This window comes from Pseudorasbora parva, chromosome 1 (genome assembly GCF_024679245.1).
Source record: "Pseudorasbora parva isolate DD20220531a chromosome 1, ASM2467924v1, whole genome shotgun sequence".
Classification (NCBI taxonomy): domain Eukaryota; kingdom Metazoa; phylum Chordata; class Actinopteri; order Cypriniformes; family Gobionidae; genus Pseudorasbora; species Pseudorasbora parva.
Window position 1 is genome coordinate 31,642,237 of NC_090172.1, and position 26,381 is coordinate 31,668,617.

Below are 26,381 nucleotides of genomic sequence, written 5' to 3' on the forward strand. Positions count from 1 at the left end.
GCCAGTCAAGCCCAGGGGGGCGCTCCCGAGTCAGTCCCTGAGCACGCCAGTCAAGCCCAGGGGGGCGCTCCCGAGTCAGTCCCTGAGCACGCCAGTCAAGCCCAGGGGGGCGCTCCCGAGTCAGTCCCTGAGCACGCCAGTCAAGCCCAGGAGGGCGCTCCCGAGTCAAGTCCAGTATCTGTCCCTGAACTTCTGGAGGATATCTCTGCAGTTCCAGAAGGTGTCTCTAAGTCTGTCCCAGTAATCATGTCCAGTCAGAGGTCCCCACCATTGAAAAGGCCCCATGCCTTTGTTGGTCGTGTGCCTAATACCCCTCCCATCCCACCCTCCCTGTTTCCTGGTCCTTGTGGGTTCCCTAGGTCGGCACCCCCCTGGTCAGCCCCTAACCACTCCCCTAGATTGATTTCCTCCCCAGTTCTGCCTCCCATGTTTCCTGTCTGCCCTGGTACTCCTAGTTTTGTTCCCCGCCCACCCTCCCAAGTGTTACCGCCTTTGTTTCCCTTGCCTAGTTTGGACGCCAGGGGGCGTCCATTGGGGGGAGGGTACTGTCAGGGTTCTGCCCTGGCAGCCCTGTCTGTTTTGTCTTTGTTTAATGTTTCTATGTTTGTGTTGTGTCTTAGTGCATGGATCTGTCTCTCTTTGTGTCTGTCATGTGTTCCTCTTGTCCTGCCTCCTTGTTTGCTGTTACCACGCCCCCTTGTTTAGTCTGGTCTAGTCCTCGTTTCACTAATTGTGCTCACCTGTTCCTCATGTGCTCTGGTCCCTTTATATTGTGCTACCTTCCCTCATGTCTTTGCTGGTTCGTTGTGTATGTTTGTGAGCGTTTGCTTGTGCGTACATGTCTCTAGCTCCTTGTCTAGCTTAGTCTAGCCTTTTCTAGTTTTAGTGTCTCCTGTTTTTCTAGCTTTGCATTTATTTTCAGTTTTTTCTTTGTTCCTGAGTTTTTGAGTCTAATGTAGTTTCTGTCTTTATTTTGCTCATTTTCTCCAGGTTTTATTTTGTCATTTCTCTTTAGCCTTATTGTTTAGTTTTCTTGGTTTCGATAGCTTACATTTTTATTTTTCCTGTTTTCCACTTTTATTTCTCAGTTAAGTCTTTTTATAGAGATTAGTTTTGTTTTATTTTTCCTTGTTTTCTAGCTCCAGTTATTATTTTAGTTTTTGTTTAATTTAGTCATAGTTCTTAGTTTGTCTGTTGTTTCTTGTTGTCTTGTCTAGTGTCTTGTGTGTGTGTCCTGTGTTTTCTGTCCTAAGTTTTTCCCTGGCCGCTGTCTCCACTGCCTCTCAGCCAAGAAGGGAGCTGATTCTGTGAGACCCTCAAGCCCTTGGTTCCTGCCTGGATTGGTTCACCATCGCCCTGCCTGGTGTTGCCTCACGAGCTGCCGTCAAGTTCATTGGCTGCCTGGACTGGTCTCAGTGGTCTTCCTCCCCTGCCTGTCGTCGTGGTGTCTGTCCCCTGCCCTGGTGTTTGGACTGTCACTCATCCACTACCCTCTTGTGTCTTGTTGATCTGTCTTTTTAATAAACTGTCCTTTTGTTCACTCTGCATCTGGGTCCTCCACTTCCTGATCCTTGACACCCCCCCCCCAGTATTAGTATGTTTAGTACTGCAGCTTAAATTTATTTCAGTTTCCAAAACAACTTTATTTTTTTGTTGTTGTTGTTTTTTTTTTTTTTTTTGCAGATGTATTACAAATGCTGAAAGTGATTTTAATGGTTTTATAGTTAACAATAAAAGCACTTTTTATCGTGATATGATAATAGCTTTATCGTGATATGATAATGTACAGAACAACATCAGTTGACCATGTGGCTGAAGATTCTCTTATGTCATAAACAAATGTGCATGTGTTCTGATTCATTAATACGTTAATCTTGAGGAAGCTTACGCTGACTCATGAAAGACAGGTTTGAATAATACAATAATGGGTTTTGGACTGATCATCATCCCTTTGCTTGTTTGCTTGTGTCTCTGAAATAACTGAGGGAAGTCAGATATGTGGCATCATCAGACCTGATGATTGACATGTGATCTTAAATCACATTTCTTTGTTGTCTTGCCTCATTTTCCTTGCCAGAACAGTTATAAAGCCCATGTGTAAAAAGACAAGAGTCAATGATTTTTGTTTATATTATGATTATATTATTACTATTTCTTTATTTTTACTTTCCAAATGCAGAGGAATCCCATCACTCAGATACATAAGCTTTTTAAATGACTTTGTTCCGTTGTTTGACTGCAAATTTAACACACCATTAGAGAGAATAAGGGAGTAGTTTAATGTGTTTCTGCCTAGTAAACCAAATGTTACCATCTATAGAATTTCAAATGTGCAAAATATTAAAAGTATAAAACACTCATTATTTGAATCGTATTTCCTCAGAGAGTATTTCACATTTGAAAGGTTATTTCAACTAAATAGATTTGGGTGTGGCTTCAGCATATGAACAATAATACAAATATCATTTTATTATAACTTTATTTGGAATTTTACGTGCCTTAATTGGTAGAATATAAAAAGGCTTTCTTTAAGGATACTGCTTTAATAAGTCCATAAAGAAATAATGGTGTCCTTTGTGTTTTTTTCCCCCATCACTCAGCCTGTGGCTGCTCTACAGAGGATATGTTGGTTAATCAGCCATTCAATAAATACAGGTGAAAGAGCTGTGCCAGGCTTGGCTTCAGTCCAGACACGCTCTGGCGAGGCTCTTGAGCACCCAAAGTCGAGTTTTATCGGTGGGAGGGTCAAGCATTTTAAGAGCCCCATTTTTTTTTCTCTTGTAGCTGAGTGACAAATAACGCTGCTTACAGGAGTACTCGGTCTCACAACAGCTCCCAGAACAACACGCTGGGCCATATGCTGATCTGTACTCATCAATTCCCAACACACCCCTACTGTTACGTATGAGACTGAAATCCCAATGTTTCACCAGGCATGTACACAGAGAATTTGCCTCTTTATAGTGATCAGGGCACATTATCCTGCTGAAAAAGGCCACAGCCATCAGGGAATACTGTTTCCATGAAAGGGTATACATGGTCTGTAACAATGCATATTTAGGTGGCATGTGTCAAAGTAACATCCACATGGATGGCAGGACCCCCTGGACCCTCTTCCCAGCAGAACATTGTCCAAAGCATCACACTGCTTCTGCCGGCTTGCCTTCTTCCCATAGTGCATCCTGGTGCCACACTGTAAAAAAAATAAAAATGCTGGGTTGTTTAAACCCAAACTTAGGTAAAATATGGACAAATCCAACTGTTAGGTTAAAAACTGAATAGAAAAAATTAACCCAGCGGGTTGGGTTTGTCCATATTTGACCCACATTTGGGTTAAACAACCCAGCATTTTTAGAGTGCATGTGTTTTAGAGGCCATCCACGTAATGTAAAAGAAAGCATGATTCATCAGACCAGGCCACCTTCTTCCATCACTATGTGGTCCAGTTCTGATTTTCACATGTCCACTGTTGCTGTTGTCAGCAGTGGATAGGGGTCAGACACCCTGACTGGTCAGTGGCTATGCAGCCCCATACGCAACAAACTGCGATGCACTGTGTATTCTGACGCCTTTCTATCAGAACTTCTTGAGCAATTTGAGCTACAGTAGCTTGTCTGTTTGACTGCATGGACCAGCCTTCGCTCCCCATGTGCATCAATGAGCCTTGTCCGCCCTTCCTTGGAGCACTTTTGATACACTCTAAAAAATGCTGGGTTAAAAACAACCCAAGTTGGGTTGAAAATGCACCGACCCAACAATAGGGTTGTTTTAACCCAATAGTTGAGTTGTTCTTACCCAGCAATTGGGTTGTCTTAAGCAACATTTAACCCAACCACTGGGTTAAAACAACTCAACCACTGGGTTAAAACAACTCAACCATTGGGTTAAAACAACTCAATTGTTGGGTCGGTGCATTTTCAACCCAACTTGGGTTGTTTTTAACCCAGCATTTTTTAGAGTGTATATACTGACCCAGGCTATTCTCACAAAAAAGCGTATAAATAGTACGAGTGTGCAATGTCGTGGAATGTATACGCCAAAACTCATTTTGGCATGTGGCACGCTGTTTTTCGCGTGCATATGACACGCATTTTATGGCGTATTATACATATGAACCCCCCACCCCACCACCACCATTTGCACTTGCTGCCTAATATATCCCACCCACTAACAGGTGCCGTGATGAAGAGAAAATCAGTGCTATTCACTTCACCTGTCAGTGGTCATAATGTTATGTCTGATCAGTGTAATATATAACATATCATTTCTCATTAGACTGTGTTTATTTATTTAACGGTAGATTTATTGTTGATTATCTTGTAAACTGAATAAGAATAGTGTTCATCATGATTGTGCTGTTCCTGGCTGTGTCATCTGCTTTATCCTCCTGGAAGACTGCAGTGGTAGAAATGAGTGGCTGAAGTTTTTTTTTAACAAGGTCTACAATAATTTCAGTCTGACCTTCACAGTCTGTGTAACATTTTTGAGAGTGGGTTGTTTTGTGAACCTGTCACAATGTAATTCAAGCTTTGCAAAGAGGCTGTTGAAGGACGGTGTTGTTCGAAACTACATTGGACTTCAAGGCAGCTTACAAATAATGCAATTTCAGTGTACTTTACGTCATAGTTTTTATACTTTGTATAGCACATGGGGTGCCCAGTCCTTTTTCTGGAGATTTACCCATCTAGGGTTCAGTTGAGTTTGGAGGGGCTGAAGTTTAACTTAGAAGGAAAGGTAGCTCTCCAAGAACACTATATGACCAGAACTCCACAATCAGTTTATGAAAATTGTTATGATTGAATCAAATAATGTACATTTTATTGATACAGTTACAGTATGTGTTAAGACATAGAAACTAAATATACATTTAAAGAGGCAGCAATTGTCAAAATAAAACAAACTTCATGCTGCTACACAGAGGTTTTATTATGACATTCTGGGATGAATTAAGTGCCAACATAACATAAATAATTACTAAGTTTATGTACATATTGATCAGATAGTCTCTTCCTATCTAAGTGGGAGGTTTTTTGGAAAGAAGCTGTAAGTGGACTGGACTCTATGAAGCCCTGTGCCGACTGATTTTGATGCAATGCATGTTAAAGGCCCATTGAAGTGCCTTGAAACACACAGCAATATTCAATGTGTTGACGTAATTTCCCCTGAAACGGCTCCAGCTGTTAGCAGCTCCTCCCCTTTTTTGAAACAGAATAGCATTTTGTTAATATCACAGTTTGACTAGAGCCTTTCTGTTTGGTAAAGCCAGTTTCATCTAACCGTTTACCATCATAATCTCCTCCATATCACTTTGAAATGCAGCATTCTGTGCAGAATTCAAATGAGTCGGATATGTGTGTCTGTGCTGACTCGCGCATATGATCCACGCTGTGCTCTCGTGTCTGTAGTCTAACTTTAGACCAGAGGGGTATTCCTGAAAGCAGGTTATGTGACATACCCAGGTATGTTTAAGAGTAAGTTAACGGATAACCTCAACTTTCGGTTCCAAAAACAGAGGTAAGTTTCAGAGTATGTAAGTAACCATAGCAACTCACTCTCTGAACATAACCTGCTCTGGAGCAATATTATATATTAATTCTAAAGAATGAGAATTAAATATATATATATATATATATATATATATATATATATATATATATATATATATATATATATATATATATATATATATATATATATATATATATATATATATATATATATATATTAAAAATATGTTTAAACGTTAATGCAATTAAAATGTATTTATTATTTATTTTACTGTCACCTCACACACGGATCTGCATTCAATGAATTAGCATCAATCAAACAACATTATCCTTATTCTCAGTGAATACAGATTACTTCTAAAAAGAAAACACTGAAAAAAATATTGCACAACCACCCAATAGGTGTCGATGTGTATTAAGTAGGTTATGTAAATTGCCATTAAACAAAAGAAAAAGACGAAGTAAAATAGCACGCTTTTCATCAAAGATTCCTTTAAGCACCAATCTGCAGAATAATGATTTTTGAAGGTTCATGAGACACTGAAGACTGAAGTAATGCTGAAAATAATAGTTTTTTTTACAGCATTATGTATTTTATGCAGCCGAAGAGAACAAGAAAATCTTACCAACCTCAAACATTTGAACGGTAGTGTACATTTACATGTACTTTACATTCAACATTTTCACTTGTACTAAAACAGTTATGTGTAAAGTGAGGCCTGTCGCCCACACAAGCTCTGACATGTACCTGGTGATGACCGAAATTAGCTGTAATCACTGAGGAACTCTGGGGACCTTGACGGGAACCTTTCATGTTTATTCCAACACCTTCAAATCCACTAACTCTTATACTGCCAATCCATGTTTATCACACAGCTTAACAGTTTGATCTCTTTTATGTAATCTTGTAATATTGTGTATTGTGTTCATTAAAATAAAATGTAAAAAAAAAACAAAAAAAAAACATTTGTATTCAAATAAAGCTTATCTTAGACGTTCTAAGGCAACATAACCTATTCAAATGCACAGTGTGTTTCTGCTTATTACATGTACATTTCAAATGTGTGTGTACTATGCAAATTGTACATCTAATGTGGTCTCAATACTGACAATAATTACAGTATATAATAGAAAACGATGCCATATTTATATGAATGCATTTAATTTCAGATTACCTCCTTTGATTATTCTGCACTGCAGTGATGTAATTGAAAATTATTCTGCTCTCATGCAAGCACGGAGCAGGGTAATATATTAGTCTCCTCTAATAGTTCGTAAGGCACCTGCAAGTTGTGCTCATCTAATGGTTTTATGCTGTACAATTTTCAGATGCAAGAACCGAGGGAGAACATTTTGTGCTTATTTTATTGCTAGACGAAAATGCAGGCTACCTGTATTATCATTTTTGTTGATATTCAAAAGTCTGGCCATATAACACTGAGTGCAGAAAGGCAAAATAACATGGACTAACCTCAAATCATTTACGCTCTCTCTTACATCTTGGCCAATTAGCTGGCGATGGGAAGAAAACCAAAAACAAGGATGTTTATACCCAATCCGAAGCATGAGATAGATAAAAGCAGCACATAGATCATTAAACAACTTGCTAGTAGTACAGCAAATGCCCTGTTTCCCTGTGTTAATTTACAGCCGGTTCGCTGATGGGACAGGGAGAGAAAAATATCCTTGGTGATGTACAGTAATAGCTGAGCAGATTGCTTCATTTGAGGGAGTGGGGGTTTGCTGATAGCAGGTTATGGTCTGCTGTGAGAGCGTGTGAGTGGACAAGTGAGAGTGATAGGGAGAGAGGCCAGACTCGTTGCCTACAATGCAGATCATTAGAGGCAGGATGGCCTGGCCAAGCGTCATAGCTCGCTAGCCTCAGATGGCACAGAGCAGGCCGAGCTGTTCAGCTGGCAGAGAAACAGCCAGGACCAGGTGAGTTTGGCGCCCACCCTCTTCCTCCCCTCTCTCGATATCCTCCGCTTCATCCACTCCCCCCTTTCTCGCTGCATGATTTGTCCACTGAGTCTGGTTACCCCTGACTGAGCAGTGAGTTGGACGTGCAGCTTGGCATGGCTAGCTGCGCTCGCTCCAGATTTGCATGAGTAAGTAGTCTGCCATCTATCAGACACCACTGACCTTAGCTTTGTTCAGACGGAGAAGGTTAACACTGTATTCAACGCTATTTTACCTGTTCTGGAAAAAAGCACCCGGGTCAAAGACCTGACACTTATTTGTTTTTTCCTGTCTATTACATTAACAATAACATTAAAAATGCATTTCACACATTCAATGACTTGAATACGCCTCTTTTACACATCCCTAGACATTCCTTTAGATATTCTATTTCTGTTATAATACTTTTAAAGTTTTTAAAAATATAGATTTTTACCCACAAAATCACATTTATATAGTCCAAACATGTAGAAATGTGCAGAGTGTCACATAAAACAATATGAAAAAAAATGATCATAGATATAATTTGACATTTAAGTCTTTTAAGTGTTAGGCAATTTGTAGGGATTCCCAAAAATCCTAGTTATATGAATTATTTCATGATATTTGTAACAAAAAAACAAAAACAAAAAAACATGTCTTTTTATGTATAATGATTGAGATTGTCATGGATTTAATGTGTAAGGAAATTTAAACTCAAATATACTTATCAAAACTCTATGAAACTACCATGGATACAAAGATTTCTAAGCACTTGCCATGTGTTCTAAAGTAAATGTTTAAGATTAGCTTTCTTTAGAAAAAATGTCCATGTCATTGACCCATCTATATCAGAGCTCTCCCACCAAAACTCCATTGTTCCTCCTTTTTATTGTCTTTTCAGTTTGACGGAGCAAGCCAGAGGAATATCAATTTGCTCAGTACGTGTTATACATTTAGACTGGGTGACTTAACACACTCCAGGGGCATTTCATCCACCTACAGTCTCTTTTTTTTCTCTCCCATCAGTTGGCACAGTCTTTGATGCTGAGAGAGCAAACACGTTTGGGTAATGCAAGATATATGTGAAGTCGGGGCTTTGAGATACCTGTCTCGCAGCAGCACGCTGTTTCATGTGGTTTGTTGTGAGAATATCTGCGGAGTTAAGGGAAGTTAAAACACAGAGGCTGTCAAATTATCTGTCATACCTGCTTGTTTGTGCCGTTGTGAACTCTGCAGACTGCCAGTACACATTCTCATCAATTAGCCTCTATCTTTTCGCATTGCCACTTGCTCCCTGAGCAGTTTAAAAACATATCTGTAAAAGTCGAAGCAGACTTAACAAGCAGTCCTGCTGGGTTGTGTGAGCAAGCGCTGAGAATGTGTACTCCAAGCAGGGAAGCCCGTGAGGAGTCGAGAACATATCAAAAACATCATGCACCCATTGCTATGCCTTCTATGACTGACCCTCTTCACGCTTGAGCAATGACTTATGCCAGGGTTAGCTATAAAGCTCATTTGCATCTGCAGTACCTGGGCAGAATTATTCTATATGAAAAGTACAGCTTTACAATACAAGTAAAAAAAGACTAAATAAACAAATACATTAACATGTATATATCACATATTCCATAAATTTACAGGGGACTCATTTATAGTCATTGCGTACGCACAAAACATGCCCTGAAAGAGACGTAAGGCACTTCCAACGCAAAAGTTGGGATTTATAAAAAAAATAAAATAAAATAAAATAAAAAACTGGAGACAGAGTAGTTTTGTGAGAAGAGGGACTAACACACTTTAAATCCTCACTTTGAGTCCCAATCATAAATACAATGCATATTCACAATGGCCATTTAAATAAATATAAGATGATTAAGATATAAGATAAGAAATGATTTAAACTCAGTTTTACATCTGATATACACATTTTAACGAAATAGCAGATGTGATAGCAGCTTGTGATCTGAGAAAATATTTTCTGCGAAAATAAAGATCAAAAAGTGAAATAAGACATCTGTTTCCATTAAAAATATGAAGCTATTAAAAATACTATTTGTCCAGTGGAAAAAAGAGAAAAAAAAAAGATCTGAAATGTATATTATACTATTTTGATTTAATTGTTTAAAAACAAGGCTACTGGATGCTTTTCAGTAATGTAATGTGATGGCTTATCCGTATCTTTTCCTACTGTTTTGTACCATTGATTGTGGATGAATATGCAAATAATATGAGGATATGCTTAGCAGATCTAGGTCTTGTAATCTCCATATATAATTCGGGGTGGAGACACATGTACAAACAACCTTACGCTGACTGGGTTTTATAAAAGGAATATAGTGCAGGTTCTGTCGTATACTTTCAGGATGAAACCTACAGAAAGTTTAATAAATGAAGCCCCTGATCAGCGATCAAATAATGGATTTAGCTCAAGCCATTTGACATGTTTGGTGCGATTAAAACAAACTAAGTGTAAACGCTGCCATCCGAACCCTGGTGTGCACCAAACAACTTAAAAAGGTTGGTCTCTGTCCGCTTCCAAACGAAAACAGGCCAAAGACATCTAAACAAACATCTAGACAGGACATGATGTCTCAAGATGCAGCCCTAAAAAGGACAGAATGCTCGAAAACACTTTCTTACCTGGTTTTACTACGTCGCCCATTACAATTCGGTACAGACGTCAGTACTGCCGTTTCCTTGCAGCAGATCTCCATCTGGGTGTAAAACAGAGGAATTTCTTGTGCTGTTTTGACACCTTTACATATTTTATAAGCTCTTTGTGAGTTTTTAGCTGGTAAAAATACCATCATATATATGCACAACAAATTCATTTATCCCAGTACACAGCATTGTTCAGGATCTATGGTGAGCTCTATTTCAAAATATTTCAGAAAAGCCTTGTTTTTGTTTCTTTAGGTATTCAAAATGATATTGTAAATGCTAAGCATGTATAATTTTCTTCTTTGGACCAAAATAACCAAGAGCTACACACACACACACACACACACGCACGCACGCACGCACGCACGCACGCACGCACGCACACACACACACACACACACACACACACACACACACACACACACACACACAGTCGTGTTTCCATGTTTTATGGGGACTTTCCATAGGCGTAATGGATTTCATACTGTACAAACTGTACATCCTGCCCCTAAACCTACCCATCACAGGAAACATTCTGCATTTTTACTTTCTCAAAAAAACTCCTTCTGTGTGATTTATAGGATGTTTTCCTCATGGGGACCTAAAAATGTCCCCACAAGGACAAGAATTTCGGATATTGCCATCTTTGTGGGGACATTTTGTCCCCATAACGTAGGGATTACCAGGTCACACACACACACACACACACACACACACACACACACACACACACACACACACACACACACACACACACACACACACACACACACACACACACACACACACACACACACACACACACACACACACACTACTATGTAGCACTAAATGTGGTTCTTGGCTCGTAATCACAAGGGAACCAAACTGAAAAAAAAAAAAAATATATATATATATATATATATACTGCTTGTTCAAATTACTTAATTAAAATGAGCTAAAGCAACACAATTTCTATACATTTTGTCCAAACTTAATTTGATTGTGTTCAATCCACTGAAATATTATTGTTTTTGTTGTGTTACATAAATGTTTTGTGTTGCATTAACTGAAACAGGGTGGTGCTTATTAGTTCCCAGCATGCTTTGCATATGGCTAAATCAAGAGCGAGTAAATGTTGTTATTTTATATTTAAAAGTGTTTTGATGTATTTTTGAGCAAAATCAGAAAGGGGGAGACTTAATTGTGTTTAATAGAGATTCATATTCAATAATGTTGGAATTATTAGAACAATTACAATTATAGTGGGTTACCATTGTGGAGAAGAGTTGAGCATTTGCTTATAGGCTGTGGACTAAAACAGCCAATAACGGCTTTGCTGAAGGAGGTTTTATTGCTTAGCATTTAAGATGCTAATGTGTGTTATTGCTACATGCATTTGAACAGGGTGTTAAAGTAAAGGAGGGAGGGTTGGATTAAGCACTTCTGGCTCTCCTTGCATGCTGCTTTCTCTTTCATCATCTGTCTATTGCCATGGCTTGTATGTCACAGCTGATGAGCCCAATGAGTGCCATATAATATCAGCAAGGGACATTGATGATGTTCAGGGCATATGCCCGGTGAGCACTTTGATTTGACACAGCTGGCCATGTGAGTAATCCAGAGGAAAAAGTGAAAGGGATATTAAAGGACATGCAAGTGATATGAATGGACGAGGGAGATCTCTTTTTGGTGCTGCCACACAGGAGAAATGGGGACAAATATATAAATAAAACCCTTTTTCATGCTGTGTTGTGGCTACTGGCAGATAAACATTTGGGATTGTTTTGCATTTGGGATTGTTTTGGGAAGTGTTTCGCTTCGGATGATATTGTTTGGAGATAATGCAACCAGACTCAAAGTTTCATTATTCAGGTCTGGGAATGGTGAAGCCATAAAGTTTAGTTGGTCAGAGGTGAAACATAGACAGATTGATAATTTGCATCCTAATGACATTGGGATAACCAAGTTGTTGTTTCAAGTAATTGGATAAACAAGCAAACACATAAATGAACCCACACTGATCATCTCCAGTCCCCCACCCCCCTACTGATTACAAGCAATCAACAAGATTAGTTGTAAATGCTGGGTCTCAACAAAGCTCCCTCGGGTCCTATTTACACCTAGTGTTAACATCTGTCACAGACGATCTGATCACAAGTGGACAGCGGAGACGGATTGACATTTACACCTTGTATTATTGCATATCTGGTGATGCTTTAAAAAAAAAAAAAAGTAAATATGTACGGAAGCCCTAAACAAACCGCAAATAATAGTAGAAAAAAAAAAATCTAGAATTTTGAGATTAAAGTCAAAACATTTAGATATTAAAGTCGAGTCATTTCGAGAATAAAGTTGTAATATTTTTTATAGATCACTGCTTCTGACATGGATCTATAATAGTTGCTTTTTACTTTTATCTAAGATTTAAACAAAAGGAATTTTTACAGCACAAAATGTAATCTCCCAACATGGCAAAAGTCTTCTTAGGATGTTCCAAAATATACTGCACAGGAATAGACTTTACAGGCGAAAACACTTTTCAGACTGGATGGAGATAGCTAGCTTATATCCGAGGAAATCACGAGATCCGGCCAAATGATTGGATATGGAACATCTGGTAGGCCTAATTGGTTAAGTTTTCTAGATGATGAAAAAAACTGTAATACTTTTATAAATAGCTTACTATTAAATACACAGTTTTTCAAAGTGAAAAGGATCAAGACATCTTATACATTAGAGTAAACATTGCATTAGTTTAGTTGTGTGTTATCATGATGGTGTTCTGTCAATACATTCTCACACCCAACTCATCACATATGGACGCTTGACCCGGACCCCTTGTCGTCACTTTTAAATTAACTGGGCATACCTTTATTGTCAATTTTCGACACGCAGGGTAGTCCGATAGACTTCTATAGAACTCTGAAGCATGGCCAAGTGCCTTCCGCATCACAATTAAGACGCAAGAGGTACCCCAAGGCGTCATTTTCCGACACGCTGGGTGTTCCATTTCATTTCATTTCAGTCTGTGTCATACACAGACGCACTGGGTATTGGGAATGTTATCGGCATGGTGAAATTGTATTAGTTTATGATTTTGCCATTATGACATGTTGGAGTGTGTTTTTCAATTTAATCAGCAAGCATAATTTTATTTACATTTATTTTATTTACACTATTTAGACATGCTTAACATGTAACCCAACCCCATCCCATCCCTAAACCTACCCATTTGTGTGAACATGATATAAAACACAGGATATAACATACGTCTGCATACATGAGTTATTCAAAAAGTTAAATAATCCAAGTTTTCCGAGGTCAAACGATTGATATGTTTGAAGAAAATCCGATCAGCATCTCCATCTGCCGAAGAACACATCAAATTTCAAATATTGGCGCCCGTTACGTGAGATTTCATAGTGAAATTGCATTGGCTCTCGTATGTCTTGTGACCAATTGCTCCATTACGTTAGCATTGATTGTAAAATGTCATTGGCTCTCGTGTGTCTTGTGACCGATTGCGTCATGCTCAGGAGTCTTTTGAATTATTTAAATGAGATATGAATGAGTTCGTTCACGGGGCAGCGGGATCATAATTTCAGCGATTAAAACATCAAGATCAACTCAGTTCTTCACATGAAGACATCGTATGACTTCAGAAGACTTGGAATGCAACATGAGTTTATACTTTTATACTGTTTTGGTCCGTTTTTGCAATAAATACTTGTGACTGTACATTTATTTGCCTGTTTTATATTGTTTAGATATGGATAGGTTTAGGGTAGGAGTTGGGTTAATTGCTCCAAAATATAAAAGTAGCCTTTAAATATTAATAAAACCATGTCTGGTTTTATAAACACAAATGATTAAATGCGTCTGTTTATGACGCCAAAGGTTTCTCATTGTAATGAATGGAGCACCCAGCGCGTCGAAAATTGACGATAAAGGTACGCCCAGTTCGTTGAAAAGTGACGACAAGGGGTCCGGGTAAAGTGTCCATATGTGATGAGTTGGGTGTGAGAATGTGTTGGTTCTGTATTTGTGTGTGTGTGCACCTTCTATATATAATTAGTATTTATCTCTATTGAAAAGCTACTTTTGATGAACTTTGACTTTTTCTAAGGTCAGCATAGCCTATTATAAAGGTAAACAAATATTGTTTGATTGTTTTGTTTTTTTTGGTCTAGTTCCAAAATGAGATGGTTATCTTTTTAAAACTGACATGGTTTAACACCTTTGATTTAATACAATGATTTAATCAGTTAGGACTTTATATTTACACAGCAAATATAATGTGGCCATATGCATTTCTGACTGCACTAGCAGGAATGAGATTCTCTGTTAATTTCATTTGAGAGTTGCTTTCCTTTTCTAGTCAGAATTGATACCTTTATACTATTGATGCTTGAAGGCAGAGATATGTTTGTGAATATCTATGGAAGATGATTGGTGTTTGTTTTGTAGCCCATTTTAGCCTCAGTCTAGCTGTGATGTTCAGTATGCATTTTATGTTTTGAGCTTTGGGTGCAACACTAAAATGAATATTTTAGGATTTTGAATATCTTTGGATGCTTCAACTTCTTCTCATTTAGGTGTGTGTGTGTGTTTGTGTGTGTGTGTGTGTGTGTGTGTAGGTCATTTTACTTTTCTTCTTTGTTTTTGAACCTCATAATTTAAAATATATGAACTGAACCGTCAGAAATGTTTGTTCAGAGCAGATTAAAATTCAAAGGGTCCACATTCCACGTCAGTGCTGATATTTTTAAGTTAATTATGATTGTTTAAGCTGATAAACTATGCTCTTTAAATTTAGTATGGTGAAAATTAAAATTTAATATAAATTGATTGATACATTGTCAACATTGTGATACAAACTGACAAATATATTAAATATAAACAATATTGTGGTGTACTGAATGCCTATTGGCAAAAACAAGCCTTAAATCAAAGACTTGTTTAAATTAAATTATATCAGTTGTCATACTGTCTTGGACCGACTTGTAAGGTCCAGGAGACATTTCGAACCTGCTCCATCTCTTCTATCTCAGATAGGGGGTACCCGAATTTAGAATCAGGCAGATAGGGATATATTTCTCACCATTTTTTTATTTTTTAAATATTCTTTACAACCATTTTAATTATAATTATACTTGTTATACTAGGGCTGTCAATCGAAAAAAAAAAAAAAAAAAAAAAAAAAAAAATATATATATATATATATATATATATATATATATATATATATATATATATATATATATATATATATATATATATATAAATTATTAACTAATTAATTGTATACTCTGTGATTATTTAATCTAAATGAATCACATACATATTGTTTGCTGTGAAAGTATATTAAATATTTAAATTCAAATAGATCCATTAATTATTAGCTTTAGTGAAATTATTATATATATTTTAGCATTATTTTCACTGTTCAAATATTGGCAATAACAATCAACAATATGACCTAGTAGTATGCTGAGGAAATAAATTCAAATGTGCTTCAGGAAGAAGATCTATGTAGCTACAGTTATATGTATGTGCGTATATATTTACAGTATTTTTTTCACTGTACACAGGGAAACTGGTCTGCAGGACATTACGGTCCATTAAGGGAATTGCTCAGTCGGTCACATGCAGATTTGATAAGTTTGTGTTTCATTAGGTGCGTTTACATGGAGCAATGTAATCTGTTTAAAAGTCCAATCCGAATGAAAATGCTTCATTTAAACACCTCATTTGGAATAAAAATTACTTCAGATTTTTGAAGATTACTTTGAAGATTACTTCAAAATGGCCAAACCGAAATTGTAATCGTTTTGAGAGGGGTTGGGCGGGATAAACCTTTCCACTGACTTTTTCTAACTCCTTTTTCTAACTCCTGGATGCTTTGCATTTGGTACTTTTATCAACACTTTCATCAAGCATTTATTTATATATATATATGTAGATTCTCATCTCCTTCCTTCAGTTTACAGTTGTATGGTAGCAAGAACCTGAACTGCTCAGGGTCATAGTTCAATACGGAAGGGATTAAACTGTTTTATTTTTTTAATGCATTCTTTTCGATTAATTAATCGGAGAAAAAAAACACGTTATTTTTTCTCAAAGTAATTAATCGAAATTAACGCAATATTTTGACAGCCCAAATTCTTACACATGGTTTTCTTATTTCTTATGCATATGTTATCACATTTTTAATTCTAATTTCTATGTAAAGCACTTTTAATTGCCATTGTGTATTCAATGTGCTATATACTAAATAAACTTGCCTTGCCTTGCCTATGCTGTGCATAGTTTGTTCAAAGATTACTTCACTTTCAACACATCATTAATATGTGATGCCCATTTTTCACTGAGTCGACCAATGAAAGTGCTGAAATGCTAATGCCACACGTCCCAATACCCACTGAGAGTTTCAGGATGGATTCAAGCTTGAAGGAGAAGAAAAGGCCTGTGGTTTGGGAGGGAATCAATTTTTTCGCCATGCCTGGTGATTTTCAATGGAATCCCTAAAAGCAATAGAAGAGCGTAGAGTATAAGATCTGGATTGAGTGCCAAATGTACTTTTTAGCCCATTACTGAGACAAGTGTATAAACCCTTGAGGTCTCTCCTTTACATGTGTAAATTTCACTGACTTCAGTTCCCCTTTTGAAGATGAGACAGAGGTCATGTAAGACTCTGAGGCATTTGTCCCACTCCAGCTCTTAACCCACATCTCACAGTATCTAGTTCAGTGGCTACAGTGACTACAGTTGACCACACTACACTACATTTTTGGCAGCTTCAAACAGACATGTAAAATGAACAATTACTTGTAAATGTACAGTATATGTTATGTTAATATATTTTACTTGCTAGTTATAGTAGGTAAAACATTGGCATCTACGATTGCATGCTGACTAACTCAGACCGAAGGAATAGTTGTTGTGCATAATAAATACAGTAGAAATTATGTGCTGCAGAAACAAAAAGAGCTGTGCCTGGACTCCAGAGCAAAATCACACAGCCTTGGTTTTAATGTCCTCTACCATTAGCTGAGATGATTTATTTTTTCTACCACCTTCTGTGATTGAGAGTCCATTGAGAATAATATTTGTGCTTGTGAGAATTTCCACAGAGGTTTTTGATTTAAATTGGACCTGTCATGATGTAGTCTTGTGCTGAGCCGTGATGACATAAGTACATGAGATCAGTCAGATTGGTGTTTGATGCAGAGCAATGTTCTCACCTCCCCTTTCATTTCTTACTCATCTTGCATGCAAATAATCTCCGCTTCTGGCAGTTCCAGTGAGACCTTTTAACAATTAATATAAAATACGCTAAAGGGAATAAATGAAAAGGCTTACATGAATCGATATGGACTGCATAATGTAAATCTTCTCTCTTTTCTAAAGGTCATGTGTTGATTTGTGATAGAAGGGAAGCACAACAAAGCCCTTTTCTCAGCTTGTAGATGTGTAGATGTTTTGGCTGATTGTATTGGGATTGCTCCAGCGTTGTTTTGCGACAGTTTAGGCAGACTAAATTGTTATTTATTTTCCTAAAAACTTTACCAGGATATTATTCCATCCCCTCTGACTACTAATATTTGTAGTCGCTGGTTTGACATCAAGAAACAAACTTGCTGCACATTTTGCAGTGCTGTGGGGAAGTGAATTATTTGACATTTTTAAATTTATTTATTAACCGTTTCAAATTAATTAGACATCATCAGAAGCAAATAGATTACTGCAGTTCACAGACACAACTGGACTACAGGGAGTGAAATGTGGATTTGCATTTATCATTTGATATCATTTGATATATGAATATCAATATGCTGAATTTGGGGGTAAAATCATACCCTGACAACTCATCAATTAAATTTTTACCATCATACATTCTGTCTATTTTTATGTTTTTCATTAAACAAGGACAAAATGTAAACAAGTTGTAGTGCTGGATGGCATGTAGAATGTAAAAAAAAAAAAAAAAAAGACAGTAAAAAGTCTCTTTTTGCAACACATTCTCACTCCTAACTCGTCACATATTGACTCTAGGTCAGGAGCCCTCTGCTTCACTTTTTAACCCACGGGCGCCCCTTTAGCCTAATTTTTCTATGGACAGGGTACTCCATTGATTTCAATGAGAAACTTTTGGTGTCATACAAAGACGCAATGGACACGGGAATGTTATCGTAATGATGAAATCACATAGTTGCTTATGATTTGCTACTATGACATGTTGGAGTGTGATTCTCAATTTGATCAGCCAGCATCATTTTGTTCAGATTTATTTAAATTGTTTATTTATGCCATGAGTACTTAACCCAACCCCATCCCTAAACCTACCCATTACGTCATGCTAAAGAGCCGGGTGTATCTTTTGAATGAGATATGACTTTGTGCGTTCACAGAGGTGCTGTATTATTTCAGCGTAGTGCAGTATTCGACTGTACTTTTAATTGCCTCTTATGTGTTTTATATTGTTAAGAAGTGGGTAGGTTTAGGGTAGGAGTTGGGTTAGTTGCTCCAAAATATAAAAGTAGCGTAGGAATATTTGTAAAATCATTTTACAAATGCAAGGAATTAAATGCATCTTGATCTGACACATTGGGCAAACAAGACATGACGAAAAATGACGCTAAAGGGGTACCCTGTGCATTAAAAAGTGATCAATTTCTAAAGTATAAAAAGTGAACCAAGCGTCAATATTTTTTTAATTTATTTTTTACAGATCTAGGGCCTTCAATGATGGATTTCAAAAGGCTATTTTTGAAGTACAGTGATGACGTTCAGGTGGGAACTGGGACGCTGGTGATGGATACTTAAGCACATCTGAGAATAGAAAATGCCAGTGACTGTAATACTCATGTTTAACACATAGGGAACGAGGAAATGAGTATGAATGCATGTAGATAGGCTTCTGATGGATGGGGATATCAGGCAGCCTTTGCAACAAGATTAACATGCGATAGAGATGTTGTGTGCCCTCTATCATTCATGTGTACAGTGGGGAATTATTTACATTCCAGAATACATGGATGTGATGGATGTATCTCCCTCTGCATGTTTAATGAATGGACTTTAAACAGCATTAAAAAAAAAAAAAAAAAAAAAAAAAAAAAACTCTTTCATATGCATGACTGGTTGCAGCCACTATCTGCTCTTATTTCCATTAAGCCAAACATGAACTGGCCAGGTCTGACCACTGTAGGTCATTACCATTCACATTGGCAATCTAAAATTCTTCCCTGCTAATGCTTCTTTGTGTCAACTGAAAATGCAGCTATTTTTATTCTCAGTTGCACAGTCTGTTAATGACTACTCTGTATAAGAAGCACACAATGTTTTAACTCACACTCTTTAAAAAAACAAAAAAACCAAAAAGAAAAAAAAAAACAATTAATGGACCTCGGGAGTCAGTGGTTGTGTCGCATCATCAAAAATGATAGTTTACGCTATGCTTTACAGATGCAAAATAATGCTCAGTACTGCAGTGCAATGAACCCGCTGTATTGCATTAGTCTGATGAATGTAAATTTCGGAAGCCATGTTTTAATTTGGCACTGACTGCCAGTCTAAATGAGTTACAAATCACAAGTATAAGATGTGACTGAAGTGACATGAGAGATAAGAGTAATCTGTTCTCAAAGAAATACCCAATGGAGGGACCATTCTGACAAGCGCTTTTGTCTGTGCAGCAGCATTTGCATGCACAGCAGGCTGTTTTGTTTACCTGAGAGTCTTGCTTGTGTTCTCTGACGCATAACTTTTTTTTCTGTTTTTCCCCTCAGACACTGATTATGTAAAAGAAGATTACGAATCTAAGAGATACAACAAAAAAAAAAAACATATACGATTAAGTGTAAATTACATATTAACTGACCATGTCAGCGATATACATGGTACATTTTAGAGTGCAATGAATGACTATGTTGTGTATTTATTTTGTTCAGTTTGTGAGCCTGCCTCTATAGTGTTGAGAATGCTTTAGTCATTTTCCTCCCACTGATGTTTGGATGTGGGCTTTATGTCAGCCGTAAGCCATTGAGCGAACATTATAGAGAGTGAAAGATCAGCAATAAACTAGTACCACCCTTTAGAATCTTGAAGAAGAAAAGGGCTGAGAGATTGGAAATTGGGTTGATGACATAGTGTCCATTTTCAAAAAAACCTTAAATATATTAGCTCTCAAAATGTAATGCGATGGTAGCCTAGAAATCTAGACGCACCCTAGCGGCCGAAAATCTAATCTGCCCGCGAATGTCGTCTAGCAACTCTCCATACCCTTCTGAGCTGTATTCGCCAACTCTTGGCGGGCTCATCACATCGTGTATAGAGTCGGTGGGCGGGGCCATAATGACGACGGCCGAGTTGCGTTTGCGTTCTAGTAAACACAGAAACCGGAGAACGCCGGTCATTCGAATCAGCTTTGACCGCGACTCTGGAAGACTTGGAGTTAAGCTTTTTTTTAGTGTGAAGGGTGATATTGCCACCCCCACTAGTTCCCCCACACTATTTGATCAGAGAATTGTCAATCTGACTATTCCTATATGCCATTGGTTTGCAGTACTCTCAATTACTGTCAAAAAGTTTGCATATATCGTTTGCGTTTGGAGTGCTCAAAAACACCATTAGATCAAAGAGATCAGCCAATGCAAGGTAATGTTTTTTAAACCATACAATAAAGCTAAATTCAAACTAAACGCCAATTTAAAAAAAATGGGTACAGTAAAAAGTGCACAAATCTGTGTTTTGTTAGGGCAATATTTGTGGCAGTCAAGAAATCCTGCTGTGAAAAAGCATTGCTTGATCAGTATGTTAGAGGTAAAATTGCACACTCACTTCAGCCTTTCATGAAAAAGTGAGTGTGTTACATTTTGACTCTATAAAGCTTTCTTCTCTTACTTGCACTTTCAAAATGTTTTTGTGCCAATGCATTGTTAAAATAATCAGTGTGTTTTGTAATTGTCCCATATAAAACTTTAATGGCACATTTACAATTTTTTAATAAAATGTGCTAATTCAAAACATCCTTTATTAAATAACTTTGTCGAATTTAACGCATCTTTACGGATGGTGTTAAATGCTGAAACGTTTCATTTAGATCTAGTAGTGCTTAATGCACTTGTTTTATTTAAATGGGACGTTCAAGCATCAATGAAAACTGCACTGAATCAATATTCTTATTACTTTTATGTGAAATGTAATACTAACATGTAATAATTTGTAGTTATGTCTAAGAACAATTTCTTAGCAACTATGGATTGCGTTGTGTGTGTATATATATATATATATATATATATATATATATATATATATATATATATATATATATATATATATATATATATATATATATATATATATATATATATATATATATATATATATATATTAATACAAGTGTTAGGGCACCAATAAGGATTTCGCCTAGGGCATCAAAATGGCTACACATGGTCCTGCTTATTACAAATTGTGCTACACCTATATATAATTGAATCAGAGCTTAAATAATAGATTATTTTCATCCTACTACTAAGAGAAACATTGTGAGGTTGAACGTTTAGTCACTGGTTTAATTTACTGACAAATAGGTTAGACAAAGAACATCTGACTCGTGAATCATTACATATCAGAGATCACTGTTCACAGATCAGACATTAGAATTTACACGATTACTTGCATGTTGTCACATTACTTTCAAGTCCATATTGTAAAAATCTCTTTGCAAAGCATGCACCAAAATTGTGAGTGATTTACCAAAGGTTCAACAGTAAAATGTATCAAATAGATAGGCTCAACTGAGACATTCACAAATAAGCCCTTCCCTATAGCATTAGGAAGGTAATTTCATTTTTATTTCAGTGATCCTGTATTGCTCTCATCTCCTCGTCATCTCACTAACACGCCAGTGGGCGGGGCCAAAGTTGCAAAGATGAAGTAGGCATTGATTTTATTCTGTAGAGGTGGTCTTTTACCTATCTATGGATGGGCACATTCCACAACGAGTCGTTATCAGTTACAATAAAAGCTGTTTTGTACTAATAAGGAAGTTTTCAGTTCTGACACTTACAGGATATTCTTATAGAGTACCTCTTACATGTCACAACTTTGATTTCTCAGTTCATCACCCCTTTAAATTAGTCAAAAAGGTAAACTGCTGTTGACTGATACTGCAGATAGTCTGTAGTGGCTATTTGAGAGCTGGACTCAATCTGTTGCCCCTACTTGAAAGGCACATGCCGACAGCAATGGATACCGACAGACATTTCCCCCCTATCGGCTTTATCCCAGCTAGCTGGAGTAGGTTGGGATGAGATTGACAGCTCTCCCTCTCTCCTTCCCTTAACTCCCTTACTTTAAAATGCCCTTGTCACTGATGCCTGCTAGCTAGGTGAGGTCTCCCCCTCACTGCTCTTCAGCTCTCTTGGAAAAACACATTCCAAGCCTCCCCGAGAAAGCAGTCTCCTCTCTTCCTGTCGGAAAAGGTATCACTCTTAAATGCCTCAGCTGAATGCATTTTCCCCTCAGATGTCAGCAGGTATTAAAAAGGAGTGTTGGAATAATTGATCCTCTCCCATAGGGAGGCCATTATATTCCCTGTGCCCACTTGTAGCAGTGACAAACACTATATGATGCACAGACACACACATGCATTCAGCCACAAAAACACACCCACATGCTCTCACAAATGTTATGCCCACATACTCACACACAGGTATTTTTCTGCATTTTTTTCGGTTGTTGAGAAACATGCAGTGTCACTGCAGAATGAATGTATTTGCTGTTTTTCCCTGTCACTGAAACCATCTCCAGTAACGAAAAATAAAAATATATATTTTTAAACTACCCCGGAGTAACATGTAGTATAAATGGAAATCAGGCCTGGATCAGGGGGCTTGTCCCATAGGGCATGCAGACAATAGAAGGATGGTTATTTACCTTGCATTAGGCCTAGCATAATGTAAAACAAAGTGGCTGGAGGCTAGTGCATGTTCTGCTGATAAAGAAGTGAGTTATAGAATAGGGTATAATAAATATTTTGGATCCGTAGGTTGCAGGAATAATTTAACATAAGCAAATGGGCCTACAAATAATGAAGACATATGTTGCTGGAGAGTGCTTTAAAACAAACAGGCAGTGTCATTTATGCATGGCCACATGTGTTAAACACATTTCAGTCCCTGTCATTTTCTCCAAAACAAATGTTAATTAAATCCTACAATAATGTGAACAATATGGACAACTATTCTAAACAAATACTGTCTAATGGATTGTTGTCATGCACAGTCACAGAGAGTCCCCAACAGATGGAGGATTGCTGGACTAGCAGACATTCATAATTCTCTCTTCCGATCTCTTCTTCTTAAAATAAAATATATTTCCTGCTATGTTGAATTCTCTAATCCGTCAATGAGCTCAGTGTCTGATGTGATCTCAATCTGCTTTGCGCGAGAGGGAGAGGGAGCTCTCTTTGCTATGTGGATGCCTATGCATCATTGAATTGATTCGAGGGCTGGTGCGTGCTCCATCCGTTGTTAAAGATCTGAGATCATGTTGTAGCTTCATTCCCCGTCAGCGCGCTCAGCACTTTGAACACAGAGGAGCGGAGAGCCCCACTTTGATCTGGAGCCACTGAACTGATACTTTATCAATAACTGCCATTTTGTAAACCTGGTGTGAAGAGTAAAGACAAGCTGAACTTTGACATATGTCCAATTTGATTTTCTTTTCTCTCTTTTTTTTTCTTTTTTTTTTTTAAGAAATGTAACTATTTGAGGAATGCTTTATTTGCATTGTATCCACTCCTATAAGTTTGGGGTCAGCAATTTATTTAAATAAATATTTTATTCAGCAAAGACACATTAAATTGATCAAAAGTGACAGTAAAGACATATGTTTCTATTTCAAATAAATGCTACCCTTTTAACATTTCTAATCATCAAAGAATCATGAAAGTATCACTGTTTACAATAAATATTAAGCACCACAACTCTTTTCAGCATTGATAATGATACAAAATATTTCTTGAGAATCAATCAGCATATTGTGATTTATGACGGATCATGATGTGACATGATGTGGAGTAATGATGCTGAAATCTCAGTGGGAATACATTACATTTTAAAACATAATACATGAGAAAATACATATTTTAAATTTGTAATAATATTTCGCAATATTTATTGAATGAACGATGGAGATGGTATACTGTAATGACGCGGGAGGCCAGATGGAGAAGGCAATGATAACATAGCAAGTTTATTAGCAGAACAGCAAGTATTGTTATTAGAGGATCTTTGGCGTAGGCAAGGCAAGTTTATTTATATAGCACATTTCATACACAATGACAATTCTGAGTCCGTAGCGCTAGTCATGAGGGTAACATACTCTGCATTTCCCGCCTGAAGATGAAGGCAGGAAGGGGACCAACCTGGTGGTGGTGGGGAGGATGGAAGTAATGCTGGCATCAGCATCTCAAAAAACTTAGACATGTGTAATAACCAATCTTTTCTACTCTGAGAATTATGACTTTTTTTATTGGATAGGTCTGAATGTGACAAGTGATGTAACATTGAATCTTTCTGGCAGAACTTGCGCATAAGCTTCATATCTTCATATATTAATAGAAGTATTTTATTGCTTTCCCTTTTCATCAGTCATGTTGAATTACATACACTGAATGGTCAAAAAGAGCTTTCAAGGGTCTGTTCGGTGGGCTCCTTGAACCAGAGGGCTACTGGAAATACAGATATTTCTCTCTTTCAGGAGTAAAAAGCACAATATCACGTCTTTGCTTCTATCTAAAAGCAGATGACTTGTTGCTTTGGTGCTTCTGTAGCTGCTTCCATCTTAGAACACCCACTGAAATTGAGCCTTTTACACAAAGTTAAATTGATTTCCTCCGGGCGAAGACAGAATAAAGACTGACCTTCCAGGCTTTTAGGCATGGCAGAAAAAAAAAAAAAAAAATCTAGATGCATGTTTGCGGTATGGCGGAGCTCAATAAGTCAAACTGTGTTATCTCTGTCTGGAGATGTTAAAATAATATTCAGGTGCTGTCATAACTTGAGTAAATTGTTTGTGTTCCCGCTTTCTGCCATAACTACATGGCTGAATAAGGTGTAACGCTGCACAGACATTCCATATTCCCATCGTGGAGGGCCTGATTAAATGGGAAAGGCAGCCAGTGACAGTTGTAATCTGTTAAAACCTCTGGTCAGCAACTCCCTGGCTCATTTGCTGTGAAAGGCTTTCGCTGATCCCTCACAGTGGCAGAAGGCTGTATTATCACTGTGGACATATGCCCACACAAACACAGTCAAATTATACACAAGGTTCCCTGAGTACTGTTTGTCCTTTAATGCTTTTCAACTTCGAAATGTAAACATGGCATGGCAAACACATCTAGATGTAAGAAGAATTTCCCTAGATGTAGAGGCTTTTAAATTGGTCTTTTTAGTGAAACGCGAAGAGAAGGCTAGAGCTCTGGACTGCAGGATTGTTTGTCGAGCAATGTGCAATCAATTTTTGTAGATGATTGAGGATTCTGTTTATTTTGTTTTTACTTCAATGAACAAGAAAGGAACTAGTTTAGTCTAAACTGCGCATACACACATATGCCCACACACACACATCTGGGTCACATCTTTTTAGGGACGCTCCATAGAGGTAACTTTTTGGTAACACTTTACAATACAGGTGCACTAATATGCATGAATCCATGCTTAACTAATGCACAGATAATTATGAGTTAATGTATTACTAATGGTGAACTAACCCATTTATTATAGGGGTGATAAATTGAGGAATCAACTTTCTCTTGAGCTTTTGATATATAAAAGGTCATGGTAATATGAGAATATCCTGTAAGTTTTAGATCTGAAAACGTCTTCTTTAGTCAATGAAAAGCTTTTATAGACACCAGGCTCAGCAACCGGTCCTGTGCACACACCTCTACAGCGCGTCTAATCCAGTAGCCCCGCCCACCGACTCATGGAGATCTCATGCTAGCTGGTCAACAACAATAAACATGCCGAGGAAGATTAAAATATTGCTCTATTCCTGGTTGTGGAAGAACACAGTCGCTGCATAAGCTTCCTTCTGATCTTAATATTAGGAGTGTGTGGTTGAAGTTCCAGCTCACATGGGGAAGACATGTTCACTTCATTTCACTGCAGAATCGTTTGTAAACAAATCTCAGATCGATGTTGGATTTGGATCCGACAGGAATGGTGCAACACACGTGAGTAAAACGTGTTTTTATATGTAAAAGTATTGCATTGTTAT